This window comes from Marmota monax, unplaced genomic scaffold (assembly GCF_021218885.2).
Source record: "Marmota monax isolate L192 unplaced genomic scaffold, Marmota_monax_Labrador192_F-V1.1 WCK01_AAM20220418_F8-fsc00063, whole genome shotgun sequence".
NCBI classification, from domain to species: Eukaryota; Metazoa; Chordata; class Mammalia; order Rodentia; family Sciuridae; genus Marmota; species Marmota monax.
The window spans coordinates 7,394,152-7,413,907 of record NW_026693726.1 but is presented as its reverse complement, the minus strand read 5'-3'; the positions used below and the strand labels follow the sequence as shown (position 1 = coordinate 7,413,907).

Below are 19,756 nucleotides of genomic sequence, written 5' to 3'. Positions count from 1 at the left end.
GATTGTTAGAATTTCAAGAGTAGAGATCAGAAAAGTGGTCTGGGCTGAAATATAAATGTATTTAGCATAGAGATGATTTATCTCTCTATGTATGTGTATATATGATATTCTAATGGATCTGGTGGGATTAGCTCATTAAATGTTCATAAAAACTTACATGAGGCTTTTCAGAGGTGTTAATTTAACCAAGATGCAGAAGTTAGGTCATTGCCCAGAGTAATACAGTTCTTGAGCAGCAAAATCTGGAAGCCTGACCCATGTAGCTTGACTTGACAGGGCAAGTTTTCTTAACCAGAACATGGGCAGAGGTCAAAGAGCCCCCCCCCCCACAGTGGTCAGAGCAGCATAACAATGAAGGATGCATGCTGCATCAGGCCGAAGGTGATAGGAGGGAGGTGTTTAGTGGAAGGCTGCAGCCAGGGAGGGCCTAAGATGGGGGGAGGGCTCTCTATTTCATTTTATTTTTGGAAAAACAAAAGAAATACCAGAACTTGTCTATCATGATGCAGAATAGCATGTAGATAGGGAAAGGCTATTAATCCTACCAGTGAAGCTACTGGAGGGGTCTCAGCATACGGGAAGACTTGTATTTATTGAGGGAATAGACACATTCTATGCTGGAACAGGAGGGAGGAAGGAAGTGGTGGTTTATTGATTGAATGTATTCATGAGTTGATGTTATTTTTTAATGAGAAATGGGATAGTGGCAGGGAGGCATGAGCAGGCAGCGTGAACAGTGAACTTGTGAATTTCTCCAGTCCAGAGTTGATTTCTCTCTGTGAATGTCTGTAACTGTAAATGACTCTTTCAAATGGAATAAGATTATTGCCTTCAATGTTTGATCCATATCAGGTCCTACACCAGAGTTGTCTCTCTCTAAATATCTTAATAACCATCACCATTTAATTTCTCTTTCACAACACACATACACACTTAAATGTTGTTTATGAGATTATGTATGTTATAGATACTTCATTCTATGAGAAGGGACTATTGTATAATTTTTTCAAAAATTTAAATTAGTTACAGTTCACGTTTTTTAAAAGAAAGATGAATTTAAGTTCATATCTTAGTGCCTGAGATTGATTAAAAGGGGTAATTCCTCCCCCCCAAACTTGCAAGAATGGCACAAGAATTCTTTCTAATGGGGCTCCAGTTCTGATTTCATCCTTTTATGAATACATTGTTTTTATCCTTTTATCTTGAAATGTGTAATACAAATCTAGTCATAGTTCTACATAAAATTTATACTGGGAAATCAGACTTATGTATATGTGCTTTTTATTTGATATTTAATAATGCCCTAAGGCAGGTAATTCAAATTTTTATTAAAGTGAAATGATTTGACAGTCAGACTTTGAATTTAATGCATGAATGTTTCATTTAAGCTCTTGGAACTAAAAAGGGGAAAAAATTCCATAGTAGTTAGCTCTTCTCTAAAATAATGTTTAAAATATTTCAGATTTATTTTAGCTATGTTTTACTGAAATAACTTTAGTTTTTGGACATAAAATGATGGGGCTTATTTTATTTTTTGCATGAATGTCTGGACATCTGGAGAGCTTTGATAACCAAGATTTACGAACAATCTGAGACTTTTTAATATTACCATTTAAGAAGTATGAACTGTGGTTTTGTACCTGTTAAAAGACTTAGCAAGTAGTTGGCCAATGTGCTAGAAATTCTTTAGCTTAGTATTGGTAGTTTAGTATTTTGGGAGCCACTTGGTATTAAATTATTCTTTATTCAATGAATTTTTATACAATGCAGAAAAAACAAATCATAACAACAAACAACAAATAGTAACACCAAACTTTATGACTGGTTTACAAGTTATACTCGGTATCATAATATTGGTACTAATCTTGTGACAAAGTAGTTTCTATTGGCCTATTTATTTCATTAAGCATTGGCCCATTTAAAAGGCAATTCTGATGTTTAAAAAACTATTTCATCTATGACTCAAATATCATTAAACAATGCACATGCTCACAAGAACTCTATTGAATTATAATTTTTTACTTTAAAAAAAAAACAATGCTACAAGTCTAAATAGTTTGCTTTTCCCCCCTTAAAAGAGGAAAAATAAATTTGCTCCAAATAAATTAGGAGAAAAGAAGAAGAAGGAAAAGAAAGAAGGAAAGAAAGTGGCATGTGCAAATATCTTTGAATATCCCTTGGTCAAAATTGTCCTCTTTTTTCTTTCTTGGTCTTTGAAGTCTGGGTCTTGACTGTGTTGCATTCTTCCCTATAAATACTTTTGCAATTAGTACTACTGTCTTCTAAACTTGAATAAAGCTATACTTAGTGTCAATTTCATGTTCTCTTTTACAACCTAAAAGATCTGTAGGTCAGAAAAGAAGAAAGCATTATAGGAAAGGAGGTGGCTGTGTGGGGAAAATGAAAATGTCAATTCTAAATAGTTGGTAAAAGCTGTTAACCTTCTGGGATAAATGAAAAGCCCAAAGCCACCTTTTCAGTCATTAGAACTTAGACTTTCCTCACTGTAATCATCTAATATGATGCACACCACATTAGGGTGAGAATCGAAAGCTCTACAGATATAGCTGCTTTTTATTTACGGAATTATATAGATGGATGCCCTCAAAATGGAATGGATTTCGTAAGTGATCACAAAATGATTTGAGTAAAATGCTAAAGCACCAAGGATACTCAAATGATCTAGAATGCTTTGATTATGTGATATAAAATTATTATTAACCCAGGAATGAAAAACATCAAAGCTGCCAAGGCTGTCTTCAGAATTACTGAACAAGGAAAATGATTTCTGCTTTGAAATATATCTCTTTTCCATTTTAGTCTTAGAAGTGTTTAATTTATTATGGATGAAAATTCCAAATTGATTTGGCTTTTTCTTGTCTGATGAATTCAAACAAAATTGTGTTTGAAAAGAAGAGGAGGACATTCTGCAGTCATGTACCAATGTGTAAAGTTGAGCATTAATATATCTTGATGCCTTAAATGTAGTAGATTTCATGATTTTCTTCCTAAAGAGTATATATATATTTTCCATAAGAAAACCACTGTGGCCAGTTTATGTCATCTAAAAATATTCTATTATGCCTTTTACCCATGTAGACACTCAAGAGGTATTTATTGATGTAAAAAAATGGCTTTTAAGTATCAGCAAAGAGGATTTGGTGTAGCTAAAGAAAGAATTTAGTCTTAGAGGCTACCTGGAAGACTTTTTAAAATAGAGAGATGGATTGAATCTCAGATTCAGCTTTCAAGGAATACTGTGACATTAAATGCTTCGGGTTCCTGGATGGTTTAGGTGGGAGCCTATGTGGACAGGAGGATGCTCTGAGAGGCCTCCCAAGGTGCCTTTGCTGGCTTGTGTGATGAATATGCTTCTCTCTGTCTCTGTTCACTTTATCATGGAAAAGAAATACGAGATAGAACAGGCAGCAGGTAAATGAGGAAGAAAATGAAATGAATGCTTTCTTATGAATAAGGATGTCTTAGTCTCCAACTGGAAAAGATAAAGCTAAAAGATTGATTTGAAGACATTACCAAAAAAAAAAAAAAAAAAAACGCTTAAAACAAGTGCAGAAATCATTGGAAATGATGTACAATTATATGAGTGTAACGAGATTTCTTTTTAGATAATGAATCTGGTTTTAAAAAATATTTCTGAACCTTCTAAAATGTAGGATGTTGTAGGAACAACAGTTATCATAAAGAACCTATATGACAGCATTCCATTAGGATCAAAAACCTTAAAAATGAAAGTAGAGGGAAAATGAAACCAAAGTAGGATTAATACTTAGATTAATACTTTTTACAATTAGAAAAACTCAGAAGTACCTAGAAATCTAATTCAGATTAAGATAAGGAATTGACTATTAAAAATTAGATTGTTATTAGGCAGATATAAAGAGTTCATAGCAGACTATAAAAGATGAAACAGAAATCTCTGCTGTTTCAGTTATATAAGAATTATGACTATTAGGGGGAAATTACCATTTTCTTTAACTTTCAGTAACATTTTACCTGACCTACAACTTTCTGTTTGAAAGTTTCTCTTTCTTTTTTGTTTCTCTGATTTCTTAGTATTTGACAGAATTTGCCTGTCTGCCTTATTAGATCACTCTAGGAATTTACCATTCTAATGTGCTCCTTTCTGTCTTTTGACTATTTAAATCCTGTTTAGATTTGAAGGACCAGATTTTATTTCCATGAAGTGTTTTCCAGGTTAACTGACCTTACTTCTTTTTACTTAGAGTTTATTTATTTATTTATTTATACCATATTAGTTTAGTTCTTAATTCTTTTTGGTCTCCTAATAATGTACTTGACAATAAGTGTTAGTCCCACTTACTCCACTACACTGTAAATTTCTAGGTGCTAGAGTCAAATTAGTTTATAAGTATGGTTATCAAATTAGTAAAGTATGGTTATCAAGCTTTCTTCATGAAAAGACTTCTTAGATCCTTTAATATGCCAGGTTCCCAGAGAGTCTGGTATTCAACTGTACAAATTTATTAGACTAGAGAGCTATACAAGGATGCAGGATGTGTTTCGGTAAATGAGTGGCTATCCATAGTGTCTGCTGTGATTTTGGAAGACTTGACTTGGAGAGGTATAGGCAGAGCAGACGTGGGACCAGAGTCTCTAAGAACCCTTGCCTCTTCTTCACAGACCTTCAGTGAACAAAGGGAAGATACAGAATATGTCTTGAGATTTGGCTAAGTTAATTTGGACACAGTATAAAGTGAGGGTAAATTAAAAGATTTGTGATTATTCTACACTTTAGTTAAAGCCTAAAACCCTTCATGAAGACCTTCCAGTAGTAATAGTCATCTATTTTCAGTAGTGGGACTGTGCCAAGCTCAATGTGAGGTGGCTCAAGCATGTGTCATCTCACCTCCCAGCAACTCTTTAGGATGGGCATTTCTTTTCAAAAATCTTTTCAATAAAGAAATTAAGATCCAGAAAGTTATCTTCAACCAATAAAATTAATAGAAATACTCACTGAAAAGTGATGTGCTTGAAAGTACACGTACCTGTTGTCCTTGTATCAGTGAACCCTGATCTGTCTAATCAGCTTCCAAGGAGGTGATTATATTTCCATTATAGACCAATGTGAAATTTCAAATTCCCAGCTTAGGAAATAATGAACTAAACCTAACTGACCAATCTAGAACCTAATTGAGTATTTTACAAAGAGTAAATATTTGTTAATTAAATGAAAGTACTTACTTTCTTCTGTGAACTTTATATTTAACTTTGAATCATTTGGAGATGGTGAGTTGCATTGTGATTGTCTGTATATTGTTCCTTGCATATATTAGATATTATCATTTAATGACATGACAAAATAGGTGTCCGTGTTTTTCTTTGCTAATCAATGGTGAGCATCTTTTTAAAAATTGTTTTATTTGTTCTTTTTAGTTATACATGACAATAGAATGTATTTTGACATATCATACATACATGAAATATAACTTCCCATTTTTGTGGTTGTACAGCATGTGGAGTTACACTGGTCATATATTTATATATGAACATAAGAAAGGTGTGTCTGGATTTATTCTGCTGTCTTTCCCATTTCCATCCCCTTTCCTTTTCCCCCAGTCCAGCCTTTCCAGTCCAGTGGACCTCCCGAGCCCATTGTGAGTCACCATCTGCATATCAGAACATTTGGCATTTTGTTTTTTGGGATTGGCTTATTTCACTTAGCACGACACCTCCAGTTCCATCCATTTATTGGAAAATGACATAATTTCATTCTTCTTTATGGCTAATTTTCCATTGTGTATATATACCACATTTTCTTTATCCATCATCTGTTGAAGGGCACCTAGGTTGGTTCCATAACTTAGCTATTATGAATTGAACTGCTATAAACATTGATGTGGCTGCATCACTATAATATATGTTTTAATTCCTCTGGGTATGTGCTGAGGAGTAGGATACTTGGGTCAAATAGTGGTTCCATTCCAAGTTTTCTGAGGAATCTCTATATTGCTTTCCAGAGTGATTGCACCAATTTGCAGTCCCATTGGTGAACATCTAAAGGGCACTAAATATCAAGGACATTTTCAGATCTCATCTTACTGGATCTCTCAGCAGCCTCTAACATTGACTTCTTGTCATTCTTTGTCCATAACACCAATTTTCTTTTTATTTTTCTACCTGGACCATCTTTGTATCCCCTACATGAATGTAGGAGGCCACTTAATATTGTGGTCCTCAGGGTTCTAATGTCTCTTTGGGCGAACTTGTTCTCACAGCTTCAGTCACTACTAAATGTATATGACTTACTCCTTTATATACCTAGCCGAGTTATCTCAGTTAAGTTCTAGAATTGACTCTCCAACTGTCTGTATAACTTTCTTTTTGGGTATGTCAAATGCATCTCAAACCTAACACATGCAAGATGGAATTTATGATCTTCTTCCACAGACCTGACCCTCTTCCAGTTTACTTTGAAATCCGAGTCACGCGTGACCCCTTGCTTGCTCACTTCTCCAGCATTCCCACTTTATCACCCATGTCTGCACATTTGCCTCCTGACATCTCCCAAAGCCATCTGTGGGTCTCCATTTTCACCATCAGGACCCATAAAGTTAGCATCATCTCATCTAGACGACTGCATGTCTTCTATATGAGACAATTAAAGAACAGTTTATAAAAAGACATGCATGAGGGCTGGGGTTGTGACTCAGTGATAGAGTGCTCACCTAGCATGCGTGAGGCACTAGGTTTGATCCTCAGCACCACATAAAAATGAAATAAAGGTATCGTGTGCCCACCTACAACTAGAAAATAAATATTAAAAAAAAAGATATGGATGACATACAGCACTCAAATTTGTCTGCCAGCTCTGATTAGTTGCTATTAGCTCTCTGGAGAGTGTTGTAAGGGATTCTGAATCCACATGTGAACACAGGGGGGAAAGGGTGATGTGACCAAAAGGCAGTCTCTTCCATGGGTGGGAATGGGTATTGCTATTGCCATCAATAACGTAAGATCGTCTTATTGGCATCTGATTTAAATGTCTTAGGTATGAAGTATGAATGAATTTTGGAAAATTGACCTATATTAGATCTAATGATATGTAGCCAGCCATTAGCAGTTACCTAAGGAATACAGAAACATGGCAAAAATGACTCAAGTTCCCCAACTACCCTTGTCAGTCTTTTCTTCTTCTTTGTGTACAGGTTATGATCCTAATGTTTATATATAGCAAATTGCTTTCATTCATCAAAGCTTAGAGAACCTGAAATCTCAGAATGAAAAAGAAATAGCATGAGGGTGAAGGAATTGACCCAGACCTCTTTGTTAGGGATGGAAGCCCTCTCCTGAAGAAGGAAAAGGGTGAAGTATCTGCCATTAAGGTTCTATAACAAAATAAACTGCCTGGCTTCTAAACAAGAAAAATGTGTTTCTCCAGCTTGGAGGCTGGGAGTCAACTACAAGATACGGTGCTACAATTCAGTGCCTGGCGAGGGCCCACTTCTTGGTTCATAGAATGGTGCCTTGTCACTGTGTCCTCATCTGGAGGAAGGAGCTAGCTCGTTCTCTGAGGTCTCTTTTATCAGGGAGCTAATGCTAATCATGAGGGCCCTAGGAAAGATATCATCACCTCTCAAAGCTGTTACCTCCTAACTCTAACACCTGGGGATTAGAACTTCAGCATATGAATTTGAGATGAAATAAACATTCAGACCATACCAGTAAGTTAAAGAAGAAACCTCACATAACATGACCCTCAGATGAGTAAAGTGCTGGGAATCAAACCCAGGGCTTCGTACATGCTAGGCAAGTGTGCTAGTATTGGGTTACATCTCCAGCTAAAAATATTTTTAACAAAATCATACCAAACTTTTTATTTAGCTGTAGGTTTTAATAATAAAACTATAGGTTTATATTAGTTTTTTTATATTAGTTACGTATAAGTCTGCTTCATTCTTTTGGCTACTTCAATTTTATTTAAACAATTTAGTTAAAACATGTTTTGATAATATACAAAGCTAAAATAATTTAGCTAATACCCAATTATTTAGATAGAATCTGAAATATTTGTTAAACTATATGGAGGTTTCTTCAATCAAGAAATGTGCCATTAAGTAATACCTTCTCCAAATAATTTATTGTTAAAATGATTGTTAAAACCATTCTGATTTTGTATGGGTCTGTTTTCCATTATAGTGCTTCTTAAAACAAACCTTTTCAACATTTCTGAATTTCTTATTGTTCTGAATTCCTGTTGTTCATTCTTTTATGAGTTTTATTTGAAACTCGGAAAGGTCTTTAGGGCTTTTCTACAGAAAGTATTTTCAGAGACATCTTAGAAGCATGGTGTTGAATTGGATTTCAAGAAATTCTTTAGTCTTTTGCCTGAAGAGGTCTTCAACTAAATTATTCTAGAGGTTTACTCCCCATACCTAGTGGTGGTGGGGGGAGAAGCAAATAAAATATCTTTTCTCTGAGAATACCTATTTCAGCATTTCCTTACTTCTGTATAATACAAAAATGATTTTAATAAAACCCTCATGAAATACTCTTACTATTCAGTGTTGGAAAGCTATTTTGATGGTAATATTCTTATTTTCTGTAGATAACTATTTTTGATGAATATAATTGGTTATATTTCAAGTAATAGTTTTTTTCCTTCTGTTAGCAGTATGTAGAAATTCCACCAACCTTTATGCAGCAGAGAAAGTCATGTAATTTTTTTGCAGATATGAATGTTCATTCTGATTTTAGTGTAAGTACAACCAATAGTTCTCTAATGGTATCTTTTCTTTCAAGAATGATTATATTCAGAGGGTCCCAGCAATAAAATTACTATAATGGGGGAATAAAGATTGTAAGTAAGAATAACAATGTTATTAATCATTGAAATTAGTCATTTATGGCACATTCCTGTACCTGAAATATTTCTGTAGGAAACAAGACTAAAACCCACATTTACTTATAATTAGACACAATACAAACCTTCTCTCATTATAATAGTTGCCCAAATCCCAATTCAACTTAATTTCATTGACTTTGATTTCTGGACTAAAGCATTAAGCTTGAACTAGTGAAAAATGTGTAATATGTGCATTCAATTAAGAAGTAATTAGATACTCAATCACCCTTACAACACACCAGGGATTAGGAAAGAAGGAAGAAAAATGTGACTCGCTGTAGTGTATAAAACAGTTTTGTTAATTAGTTTAGTGCTAATTGAGATTGAGAAAGTGTCAGAGTATCACATGAGCTTACTTCTGAATAACTTTAAAAGCTAAGTTTAGTGTTATATAATATGTTAGCACAGAATAATACACAAATTACTAAGTTACGTGATTTGGCCCTAAAGATTGGGCCACAGTTTATATACATGAGCTAGTGAACGATATGCATACAGAAGGAAGAGACACTGTATTGTACTTTATCTCATTTAATCCTCATAACAGTCCTATGAGGCTTCTGCTTTTATTTTCATTTTAGAAGGTCAAGTAACTTGCTCAAGGTCACAGCCAGTAAAGTGCAAATCAAGATCACAGACCTAGGTAGGTCTAACTCTAAATGCTGCATGCACCTTTTTTACTATATCACATTTCAAAATAACAGAGGGCAAAAAATATGCACTTCTTTGTATATCTCAGCTTCCTTATCTGGAAATAAGATTTCTGGGAACAAAAGACCATACATGCTTTCACTTTCCGATAATATGTTGCTGATACCTCTATGAGAGGTATGCTGATCTGTGTTTTCAGCATTGATTGAATACTTTACAAAAAGTATTTGAGCCAACACTTGTCAATCATTCAGGATACTTTCTACCTCTTTATCGTTTTCTTCTTACCCTTCCACTTACTGAAATGTATTCATGTCATCAATTGAAATTGCTGTGCTAAAAGTTTCCTTTGATTTTTCTTTGTTCTTTGTTCCCATGGCTTCAAATATAATACCAGTTCATGGTGGAAAATGCATATGGTACAGAACAAAATGAATCAGCAGCATACATCTCTGAAACACTCCCCTCAGGGAGAGCCCTCACCAGCACCCAGTGTTCTGGTGCACATGGAAGCCCTGGCAGGGATAGGTAAATGTCTCCACTTCCATTCTCAATTATCATTCTACCATTAAGAGCTGTGTGACTTTGGAGAAGTTAGTAATGTCTTTAAGTCTCTCTCTCTTTTTTTTAATCACTTATAAAAAAAGGTCATGATAGTGTCTATCTCAGAGAAGATACAATAATATAAAGCAAATAAAGTGCTTAATGTGATTTGGGTCTGCAGTGTAAGTACCCAATAAACATTACCTTTATCATTTTTTTGTGCATTTGATCTGCGTGTGTGTGTGTGTGTGTGAGAGAGAGAGAGAGAGAGAGAGAGAGAGAGACAGAGAGAGAGAGAGAGAGGGAGGGGAGGGGTGAGAGGAAGGGAGGAATGGCTGTGTATATATAATATATATAATGTTCCTTATGAGGTTATACCGTGCATGCTGTCTTTCTGTTGATGTGAGGATATATCCTTTAATGTCATGAAATAACTTTTAAGTAGTTACTCAGCATATGTGAAAGCATGCATAAAGATTTATTGAACTGTTCCTGTATTACTGTACGTTTTTAGGTCATTTCCAGTGTAATGCTATTATCAACAATACTTTAGTTAACTTACCCACTATTTCCTTAAAAAATTCTTAGTAATAAGATTACCAGATCCATGTTTTATTGTAACATGTATGCAAATTGCTCTCCTCACAAGTTGAATCAATTTATGTTCCCAGTAACAGTGCACCAAACCCTTCTCTTCATTTCACTAGTGCTAGTATTTTGAATCTTTCCATCATTGCCAACCTTATTATGATTCCTTCACATGTAAGTCCTGACTTATTCCTGAAGTCTTTCTTTTCTTCCATTAATATGTATGCTCATGATCATGAACCACAAGGTTGGTGGCATTAGTGTCTCTTTCAGTGCTGGGTAGGAAAAAACTCCTTACAATATTTTATGCATAATTTTCCCATATGTAATTTTCCCAGATAAAGTATAGAACATTTTATCAGAAGGAAAGAAGAACAAAAGAGAGGGTAAGAAAGAGAGAATGAAGGTAAAACAGAAGAAATAAAAAGAATCCTGCTAAAATTTGTCATTTACATTGCATATAATTTAAGGGAATTTGTATCTTTTTAATGTTGACTCAACGAAGTAACAATGCATATATCTTTGTTTACTAAAGGATTTTTAAAGTCATCTATACATTTAATCATTTTCTCTTCTCTCTGAATTTACTCTGGGTGGCCTGTTAGGCTCTGGTGTCAGCCTGGGGTATGGCATGGCAAGGAACACAGAACCTCAGCTTGCTGCTCCCCCAGTGGGAAACTAGTCTTTCAGCCTGTTTTCCTCACATATGAAGTGGAGACACTAAGAATCATAACTTCCTAGGGATGTTGTAAGGATTAAATGAGATATGACAAAACGCACAGCACAGCTCTAAGCAGAGGGTTATAATTCACTAACTGTGAACAATCACTATTATTAATGTTATCATTGACTAGTGTCCTTTTTCATTGTTTTTACATTGGTTAATATTTTTTTTAATTTTCTTTTTTATTGTGGTGCTGAAATTTGAACCCAGAGCCCTGTGCATACAAGGCAAACACTCTACCAACTGAGCTATATCCCCAACCCCTATTTTTTTAAATATATATTTTTAGTTGTAGATGGACACAATACATTTATTTTATTTTTATTTTTATGTGGTGCTAGGGATCAAACCCAGTGCCTCTCACATGCTAGGCAGTGTTCTACCACTGAGCCACAACCTCAGCACCCCAAGCCCCTATTTTAATTTATTTTCATTTTTGTCCCTGGCTTTCTTTTGAATCTTTCATATAGTTGCCAGTGGGTTTCTGTTGATTATTTTGAGTTTTCTATATAGACCATGATAGCACCTGTAAATAATGACAATTTTATCTCCTCCTTTCTAATTTGAATGACTTACTTCATTGCACCACTGAGTCCTTGCAGAATAATGTTGAATAAGTAACTGTGTTTTCTGGAACCCTTCTCCTGTTTCTGATAAGCTTTGATTTCTAGTTCCAATGGTTTGTTTTCTAGTCTCTTTCCTTTGTATCTTCAAAAGCATTTGGCACTATCCATCTCTTCCTTTCTCTTTCTTCTCTCTTTATTTTTCTTCTTATGTTTGGATGCTGTTATTAGTAGGTTCATTGAAAAAGGTGGCTACATGCCTTTGCTTTTAATAGAAGGGCATTTATTTTTAACCCTCTACGGGGTGTGTGATAGTATTCTAGGGACTCTGAAAATATAGACAGAAGCAGACATAGACTTTCCCCTGAAGGAGCTTCCAGCCTAGTGTTGGGTCTATAGATTCATAGTTAAATAGGTCCATAGCTGCTCAGGTTCACAGCTAAATCCAAACCTGAGCAGCATGTGCAGACTGCCCCCAAGGAATTGTCCATAGTTCAGGAGAAAGAGTACACTCTAAAAGAGAACCCTCATTTGGCATATTACTGTCCTAAAAGCTTCTTATTTTGGAAATGTGATCCTGAATTGTTGTACTTAAAGAGGGATGCTTTGAATGGGTTGTTTGTTAGCTGATCTGGACTTCCCAGACAACATGAGCCTGTGACCTGCAGCTGCCTCTGGGGGTAGGATGTGTGTGCACATGTGCTTTTTTATTTTTAGTAGCTTTTCAGGAAATTCCCCAGTAGGGGTTTGATTTGCACTCATTCCCTAGGGTCTCTTCATAGAAGATAATTTAAGGTTCAAAACAGTCATATGAAAGATGACATCTGTTATAATTGCACTGAAATAGCTGATGACTTAGAAGACTCCTTAGGATGTAGCCATCCTTTAAGGTCATCATTATGAACAATGATCATTGCATAATAGAAATTTTTATTTATATTTAAGCTTTCATGTTTAGATTTAGATAAATGGGGACTTGGAAGAATTTCCAAAGTGATGAATGTAAACCTTTGTTTTTCAAAATATCATTTTCTTTTTCTTCCTTCCCCCCTCCTCCTCCTCTTCCTCCCCTCCTCCTCCCCCTCCTCCTCCTCTTTTTTCTTTTCTTTTTCCAGTACTGGGGATCAAACCCAGGGCCTCATATGTGGTAGGCAGGTTCCCTACAATTGAGCTACATCCCTAGCCCCTAAAGTGTCATTTCTTTAGATGTTTTACCTAATACATTTATATTCTAGTTTCCATGTATTTCAATTATTGGAGAAACTTCAGAAAATACACAGAATTCATGAAAAGGAACTTCTGGCATAAATAATGGTCATCCATTTAATATAGACAGTTAATTTTGTTTCCACTAAAACCCGCATTAGAATAACAGGAAAGAGATTTTTAGGTACACAAACCCACAAGGATGGAGAAAGCAAGAGGGGAGACAAAAGTGTCCATATTTTGGAATCCGGAAGCAGATGGTTGTGTGGTAATGGATGTAGCAGATGTGAGGAACAAGCCTGTTACTCTGATAGGATCGCTCCAAGTCCTAGGAATTGGCAACAGGTATCTCTAGACGTTGGAATGAAAGGAGGCTCACATCCTCTGTGTTGGTTAAGAGCTGTTGCAGAAGTAGTTACCTCTTCAAATCCCCTCTCAGGGCCTGGCGGATGTCTGGAGATGCTCTTCCTCTGGGGAGAATGAAAAGAATCTCTGTATGAAAGGCACAACTGAAACTCGTAAGACCTCAACACCACCACCCCCGACAAAAACAAAAGGGTAAATTAGTAATTTCCTCAGAATTCATGCTCCCTTCCTCTCCACTTGGCCTTCAGTACTACTCCCCACACAGAAAACTGGATAGAACTTCTGTGCAGGGTCTGACCAGTCAAAGGGCCAAAAGATCCCCATCAGATTCATCCTGTGGTGAGCTCACGACAGACAGGCCTTCCCAGTGCCCTTCATTGTTGCAGTTGTTCTTCTCTCTTAGATATGAGTAGTTAAGGATTGTTTGCAGAGTGTCTGTGCTATGAAATACCCAAATTAGAAAAAAGGCAAGTTTAAAGAAATACATACTTAACAGGAAGCAAGACTTCAAAATGTCCTATTTTCAGAGAGGCGATGAAAGAAATAGCAACCATATAGAAAGAATAGGATGTTTTTTGGGGGGAAAAGGTAGGTAACAGAGATTGGACCCAGGGGTGCTTAACCACTGAGCCACATCCCCAACCTTTCTTATTTTTTGAGACAGAGTCTCACTGAGTTGCTTAGGGCCTCACTAAGTTGCTGAGGCTGGCCTCAAACTTGTGATCCTTCTGAATTGCTGGGATTGCAGGCATGCACCTCTGTGTTTGGCAAGATGATTTTAAAAAAATATTCATGAATCAAAAAGCTTTTGGAAATTGAAAACATGGCAGCATATTTAAGCACTTTACTACAGACTCTTAAAAAATTTGTAATGTCTTAGTATACAGGGAAGGCTAAATGATGGAATATAGTAGAGAATAAGGAGAAGTAGAGGATTAATCAATGTGATTTATTATTAATAGGGAAACTAGAAAGAAAACACAAAATGAAGGAGAGGAACACAGCAACAGAATCAGTCAAAACATTTTTTTTTTCAGAACTTGGGGACGTAAATTTATAGATAAAATAGACCCAAAGGCTTTCTGGCACAGTATATCAAAATATACTCACATCAAGGCACCATCATTGTGATATTTCAGAACACTGAGAGAGAAATTAGGGGAAAAATAGGTAAATATCAAGGAACTAGAATTCGACTTTTGAGCAGAAAAGCTAAAGGAAAAAGTCAGTGATCATGACCCACAGAAATCTGCAGAAAAGTCTAAAGCACCTAAGGAATTCCTTACCCAAACTCCCCATCAAGGGTGTAAATAGCATAGTCATTTTCAGATATCAAGGTCATCAAAAATTTATTTCTCAAGAAGCTACTAGATGTGTCTCACCAAAGTGAAGAAATGAGCCAAGAAAAAAATTGTGATATCCAGAAAACAGGAAATCCAGCAAAGCAGAAAAGGCCAGGGGGAATGTCCAAGATGATGGTAGAGCAGTCCATAGGCATGGAGAGCATTAAGGTGTGAACTAGGGAGAAAGCTCTAGATCAGCTTTCTCCCGTGATACGATGCTGGGTTTGTCTTAACTTGAGAGTCTGGCACTTGGTAAGTAATTTTGGTTTGAATCAGAAAACTAGATATAAAAACCCAAGATACTTATTCATTCTGACATAAACAAAATGTCATTCACGGAAGGGAATTTGAATGAAGACATGTAGTTCAGTTCTAATAATATTTATATTATTACAATAATAGAAATTGAATATTTTTTTTCAAAACAAAAACAACCATATTTATTTCATGTGTCCATTTGTCACATAATTCTCAGATAAGGATTAGGTAAACAAGATTACAAACTAGACTTATTTATAAACATAACAAGTCTCAACAAAAATTACTGCATAACTGTTTGGAGGATGGGGTGACGGAAAGGGTTTATGTGTGTCTGGAGTGGAGTGTGTGTATGGGTGCATGCACACATGGTAAGTGAAGCTGACAGGGGGTAAGGAGGGCAGATCTTCAACCTCCACAGGGAAAGTTGGTATATAATATGAAAACAAATTGAATGGTAGTCAACAACCATGCCATTTGGCTCTAGAGTATCAATAAAATAATCAGAGAAAAGAGTAGAGGAATATGAAATTGGTTGACACATGGTATAGGGAAAAGATAGTTTTTATAGCAAACATGTTGGAACTATTTAAACCTTTAAACTATGTATAATTTCAACACAAAAAAAGCAAAAGTTCAAGCAGGAGTACTTGCTACTGTGTTCTCCACTTTTCTACACACACACACACACACACACACACACACATTTTCTTGGAGTGTTTGCTTTGGATAAGATGTTGTGCTGGGTCTTAACAACGCAGATGAGACCACACATATTTCTATCACATGGAAACTGACTGTGGGAAGTAAATTTCAGACAAATGACATGGGAAATAATGAGCCATTCTTCACATATTATACTTAGCATATTATACCTACTGTCATATTCTCACACACTCCCTAGGTAGTAGCTATTATTATTTGGGGATCCGAAGGGTCATGGGTATTGCCTAAAATCTTACAGCAACTTGGTGGAGGATCTGAAATTTGAACATGGGTTTCCCTGGTTCCAAATCCATACCCTAGAATGTGATCGATTGAAGTGTATTTCCAGGTAACCTATACCTGCAGTAAATGACATCAAGTGTACATTTGGGAGGAGAACTAATATAAAGATCATTCTCAGAAAGCCTTGGCATTGGGGAATGTCATTTTCTCTGTTTAAACAATATCAGAGTATGAAAACTCAACATCATAGTGTATTATTTTTAGTTTTCTCTGTGAGAGAAATTTGAGGAGAGCAAGTATCCAAATTCACCAGCAGATTATACACCCAGGTAAATTAGAATTCCTTCAGCATACCCTGGGAACCCCCTGAATCATGCCCTTGAGCTTCAAAAATGAAAGGGACATAAGTGGGCATGTGTATCTTTTGCCCTGGTATGTGCTAAGTGTTAAAATGTTGCCTCTTTGGGAAGACATGATCTGGTGGTTAGAGTAACTGCACATTTGCCTACCCATCTCTTCACTGATATGGTAGCTTAAGTTTTGAAAGTTTGTATATAGTCTTAAAATGAAATCATGTTTCATAACTTAGAAAATGTACCTCTAGACCAGCCATTCCCAGGCGAGCTCTGCAGTGCAGTGGCCCACCAGGGTTATGGGTTAAATCAGGAGGGACTGGCCATGTGTGTCTGCAGATTTCCAGATAGAATATCCTCCCTGTGGATATTTACAGTGCACATTAGCAGATTATAGACTGCAGTGGTTTTGAATTAACTCTATTTTACCAGAGTCTCCATTTTTTTGGGGGGGTGGGGTGGGGGTAGCAGGGATTGAACTCAGGGGCACTCGACCACCTGGCCACAGCCCCAGCCCTATTTTGTATTTTATTTAGAGACAGGGTCTCACTGTGTGCTTAGCACCTCCCTTTTGCTGAGGCGGGCTTTCAACACACGATCTTCTTGCTTCAGCCTCCTGAGCTTCCTGAGCTGCTGGGATCACAGGTGCATGCTACTGCACCTGGTGACTCCATGGTCCATGGATTTATTTTTTTCAATCAACTTCTTTTGTTATATGGAACACATTTTGGGAAATACTGGGCTCAGGACTGTTTACTTTTGTAGAAAATTCATATAGTGTGACTTTCAGGCTCCATTTACCTCTGAAATGCAGTGATTTTACAATTTGATTATCATTTTTATATCATTTTATAATTTGGGACTTGTAAAAATATATACACAATGTCCTCTTTTACCTTTGAAAACCTCTCTTTGAGGCTCAATCTTACAGATCTGATTCCAGGAGATAAAGTTGGGAAGAGGTTAGTCAAAGTTTAGAAACTTTCATTTAGGAGGAGACAATATTATTGTCTATTCTTGAAAATGCTAAGAGAATAGATTTTAAGTGTTCTCACCACAAAATGACAACTATGTGAGGTAATACATTAATTTGGTTGATTTAGCCATTCCATTATGTACACAAACACATTCATACCTATATATTTCAAAATGTTGTATATGATAAATATATACAATTTTACTTTTTTATTGGAAATAAATTCTTAAATTTCATCAGGACTTGCTATCCTATTTGAAATGTGGTTTGGAAATATATACCCAAGATTATAAATATTTTCTGAGAGATTATTTCACATACACTTATGTACATGTGAACAAGCAAATCCACAGATACACATCCTAAAGTACTTCACTGTATTGTGATTTATTAAGGAAGGAAGCCATTTTTTTCCACTTCTCTATTGTGAATATCTTTTCACATAAAATCTTTGTATGTTTGGATGATTTTATCTGTATTATAACTTGCCAGGCGTATAATCCTAGGTGAAAAAGTATATGCATTTGGAATTTCAGTGGGTGCTTATTGTCTAAAAGATTGGACCAGTTTACATGAGGCATAGAAGTGTCATGTTGCCATTCTCTTTGCTGGTGTTGCAAGTAGAATGTTGTTGAACTAAAATATTAGCCAATGTCCTTTCCATAAGTAGAAAGCATGTTTTTCATCATCTCAAAAAGTGCTGTTGTCTCATATGTTAAGCAGTACTTATTATTTGTCAATGTATTCAATTGAATTTTAAAGTTTGTGAACCAAGAAGTGTTCTTTGTGCTCTTGGATTACCATTTATCTGTGATTCTTATACATGAATTTAATGGCAGTGATTTAAAACCTCATTTTTACTTAATAGATATGAAAAGCAATTTTTTTTTGTTTATAAAACAGTTCAAACATTTATTTATTTTGGTAGAAAATATTAGTTTCTGTGAAATTTTGGACCCATTATCTGTCATAGAAATAAAATCATGGTGAACTTTGTGGAAAAAAAATGCAGAGATAATGAACTTGAACATCAAGATCTTTCTAAATTTCTTATAAATTTGTTAGCTTTTCTTCTCTGTGATTGGACTGTAGAAAGACTTTTCAGTCTGCTGTGGAGGAATGTCCCTAACATAATTGATTCATTCTTTTTGCCTACAGGAGGAAGACAATGGTCCTATGGTGCCCTTGGATGAGAAATGAAAACTTTTGAGCTGCAGCTTCAGTTTATCCTCAAAGCCTGCATTGTTTGTCTTCCTCTAATCCAGTTTTGATGGACATCTATGACAGTTTCCTGTACAATGCTGTAATGAAATATTAGAAATGGCTGTACATTCAAAAGAAATCCCATATTATATATCCACATCACTGCTGCTAGTATTCATATTTTTGCACATACTGTTTATTGCTAATGTGTAGAAGGAATGAAACTAGTTTTCAGAGTTGTTATTAATATGAATATATATTATGTATTAATATTGAGACAGGAAAAATACATTACCAGCGTTAGCAGTCATTCATTTCCGGTCTCCAACAGAAAATTCGCTCATTCAAAGATGAGTACAATTCTTGGTAATAAAATAAGAATTTTGATCAAGAACAGCCTAGAGCTGCAAAATGCATTGTAAAAAATTAGTACAAATCATGTCTCATGTTATTTTTCAATACTCATACCACAATGTCAGACTGGTTGTCATGGAAAATATTTTGGGAATTAGTTCAGCATCATACCTTATGCATTACATTCTTAAAGGATTTAATTGAACATGTGAATGCAGTCATATTTATTTGACATATCTGAAGCTGTGGTTTCTAAGAATTTGAGAAAAGTATAAGAATCATGATTTTAAAAAGGTGGGTACAGTGTACCAGGGTTAGCTTTCTTTTCCACAAACATAAATATAAATTTAATAGTATCCAGTATTAATTTAGTGCTTTACACTTTGTAAAACTTCAGAGTGTTTTGTTCTATGGATTTCACCTCTTTGTTATGTTAAAAACATTTCTTTCAAAAATGAACAACAATATTCTTATTTTAATTCATTTTAAGTACTACTGGTAAATTGAAGTATATACTTAGTTGCAGTTAAATGTGATAGAATTAGAGAATTTATGTAAAGAAGTAGAGTGCCTGATAAAAAGCAAGTACTCAATAAATATTTGTTGTTGTTATAATTGTTGTAAAACGAATGACTTCAATAACAGTTCCAACTTGAAGGCATTTTGTGATATAAAATGTCTAAGTTAGAAAGGTATAGAATAACTATGAGTTCAGAGGTTTGAGATGTGTTGGGTAGAGGTGGTATGAATAGGAGCATTAATACAAATAAAAATCATACCAGCTGGGTACCATGGC

General features: G+C 35.4%; 1 protein-coding gene across 1 annotated transcript in view; it reads left to right on the top strand.

The window, feature by feature from the left end:
- Ca8 (carbonic anhydrase 8) overlaps positions 1-19,575 on the top strand; it is an 88,799-nt gene extending 69,224 nt beyond the window's left edge. Inside the window, exon 9 of the mRNA XM_046460534.2 lies at positions 18,562-19,575. The gene's annotated coding sequence lies outside the window, so the exon portion shown is untranslated. The remainder of the gene's footprint in view (positions 1-18,561) is intronic.
- The last annotated feature ends 181 nt before the right edge of the window (positions 19,576-19,756 follow it).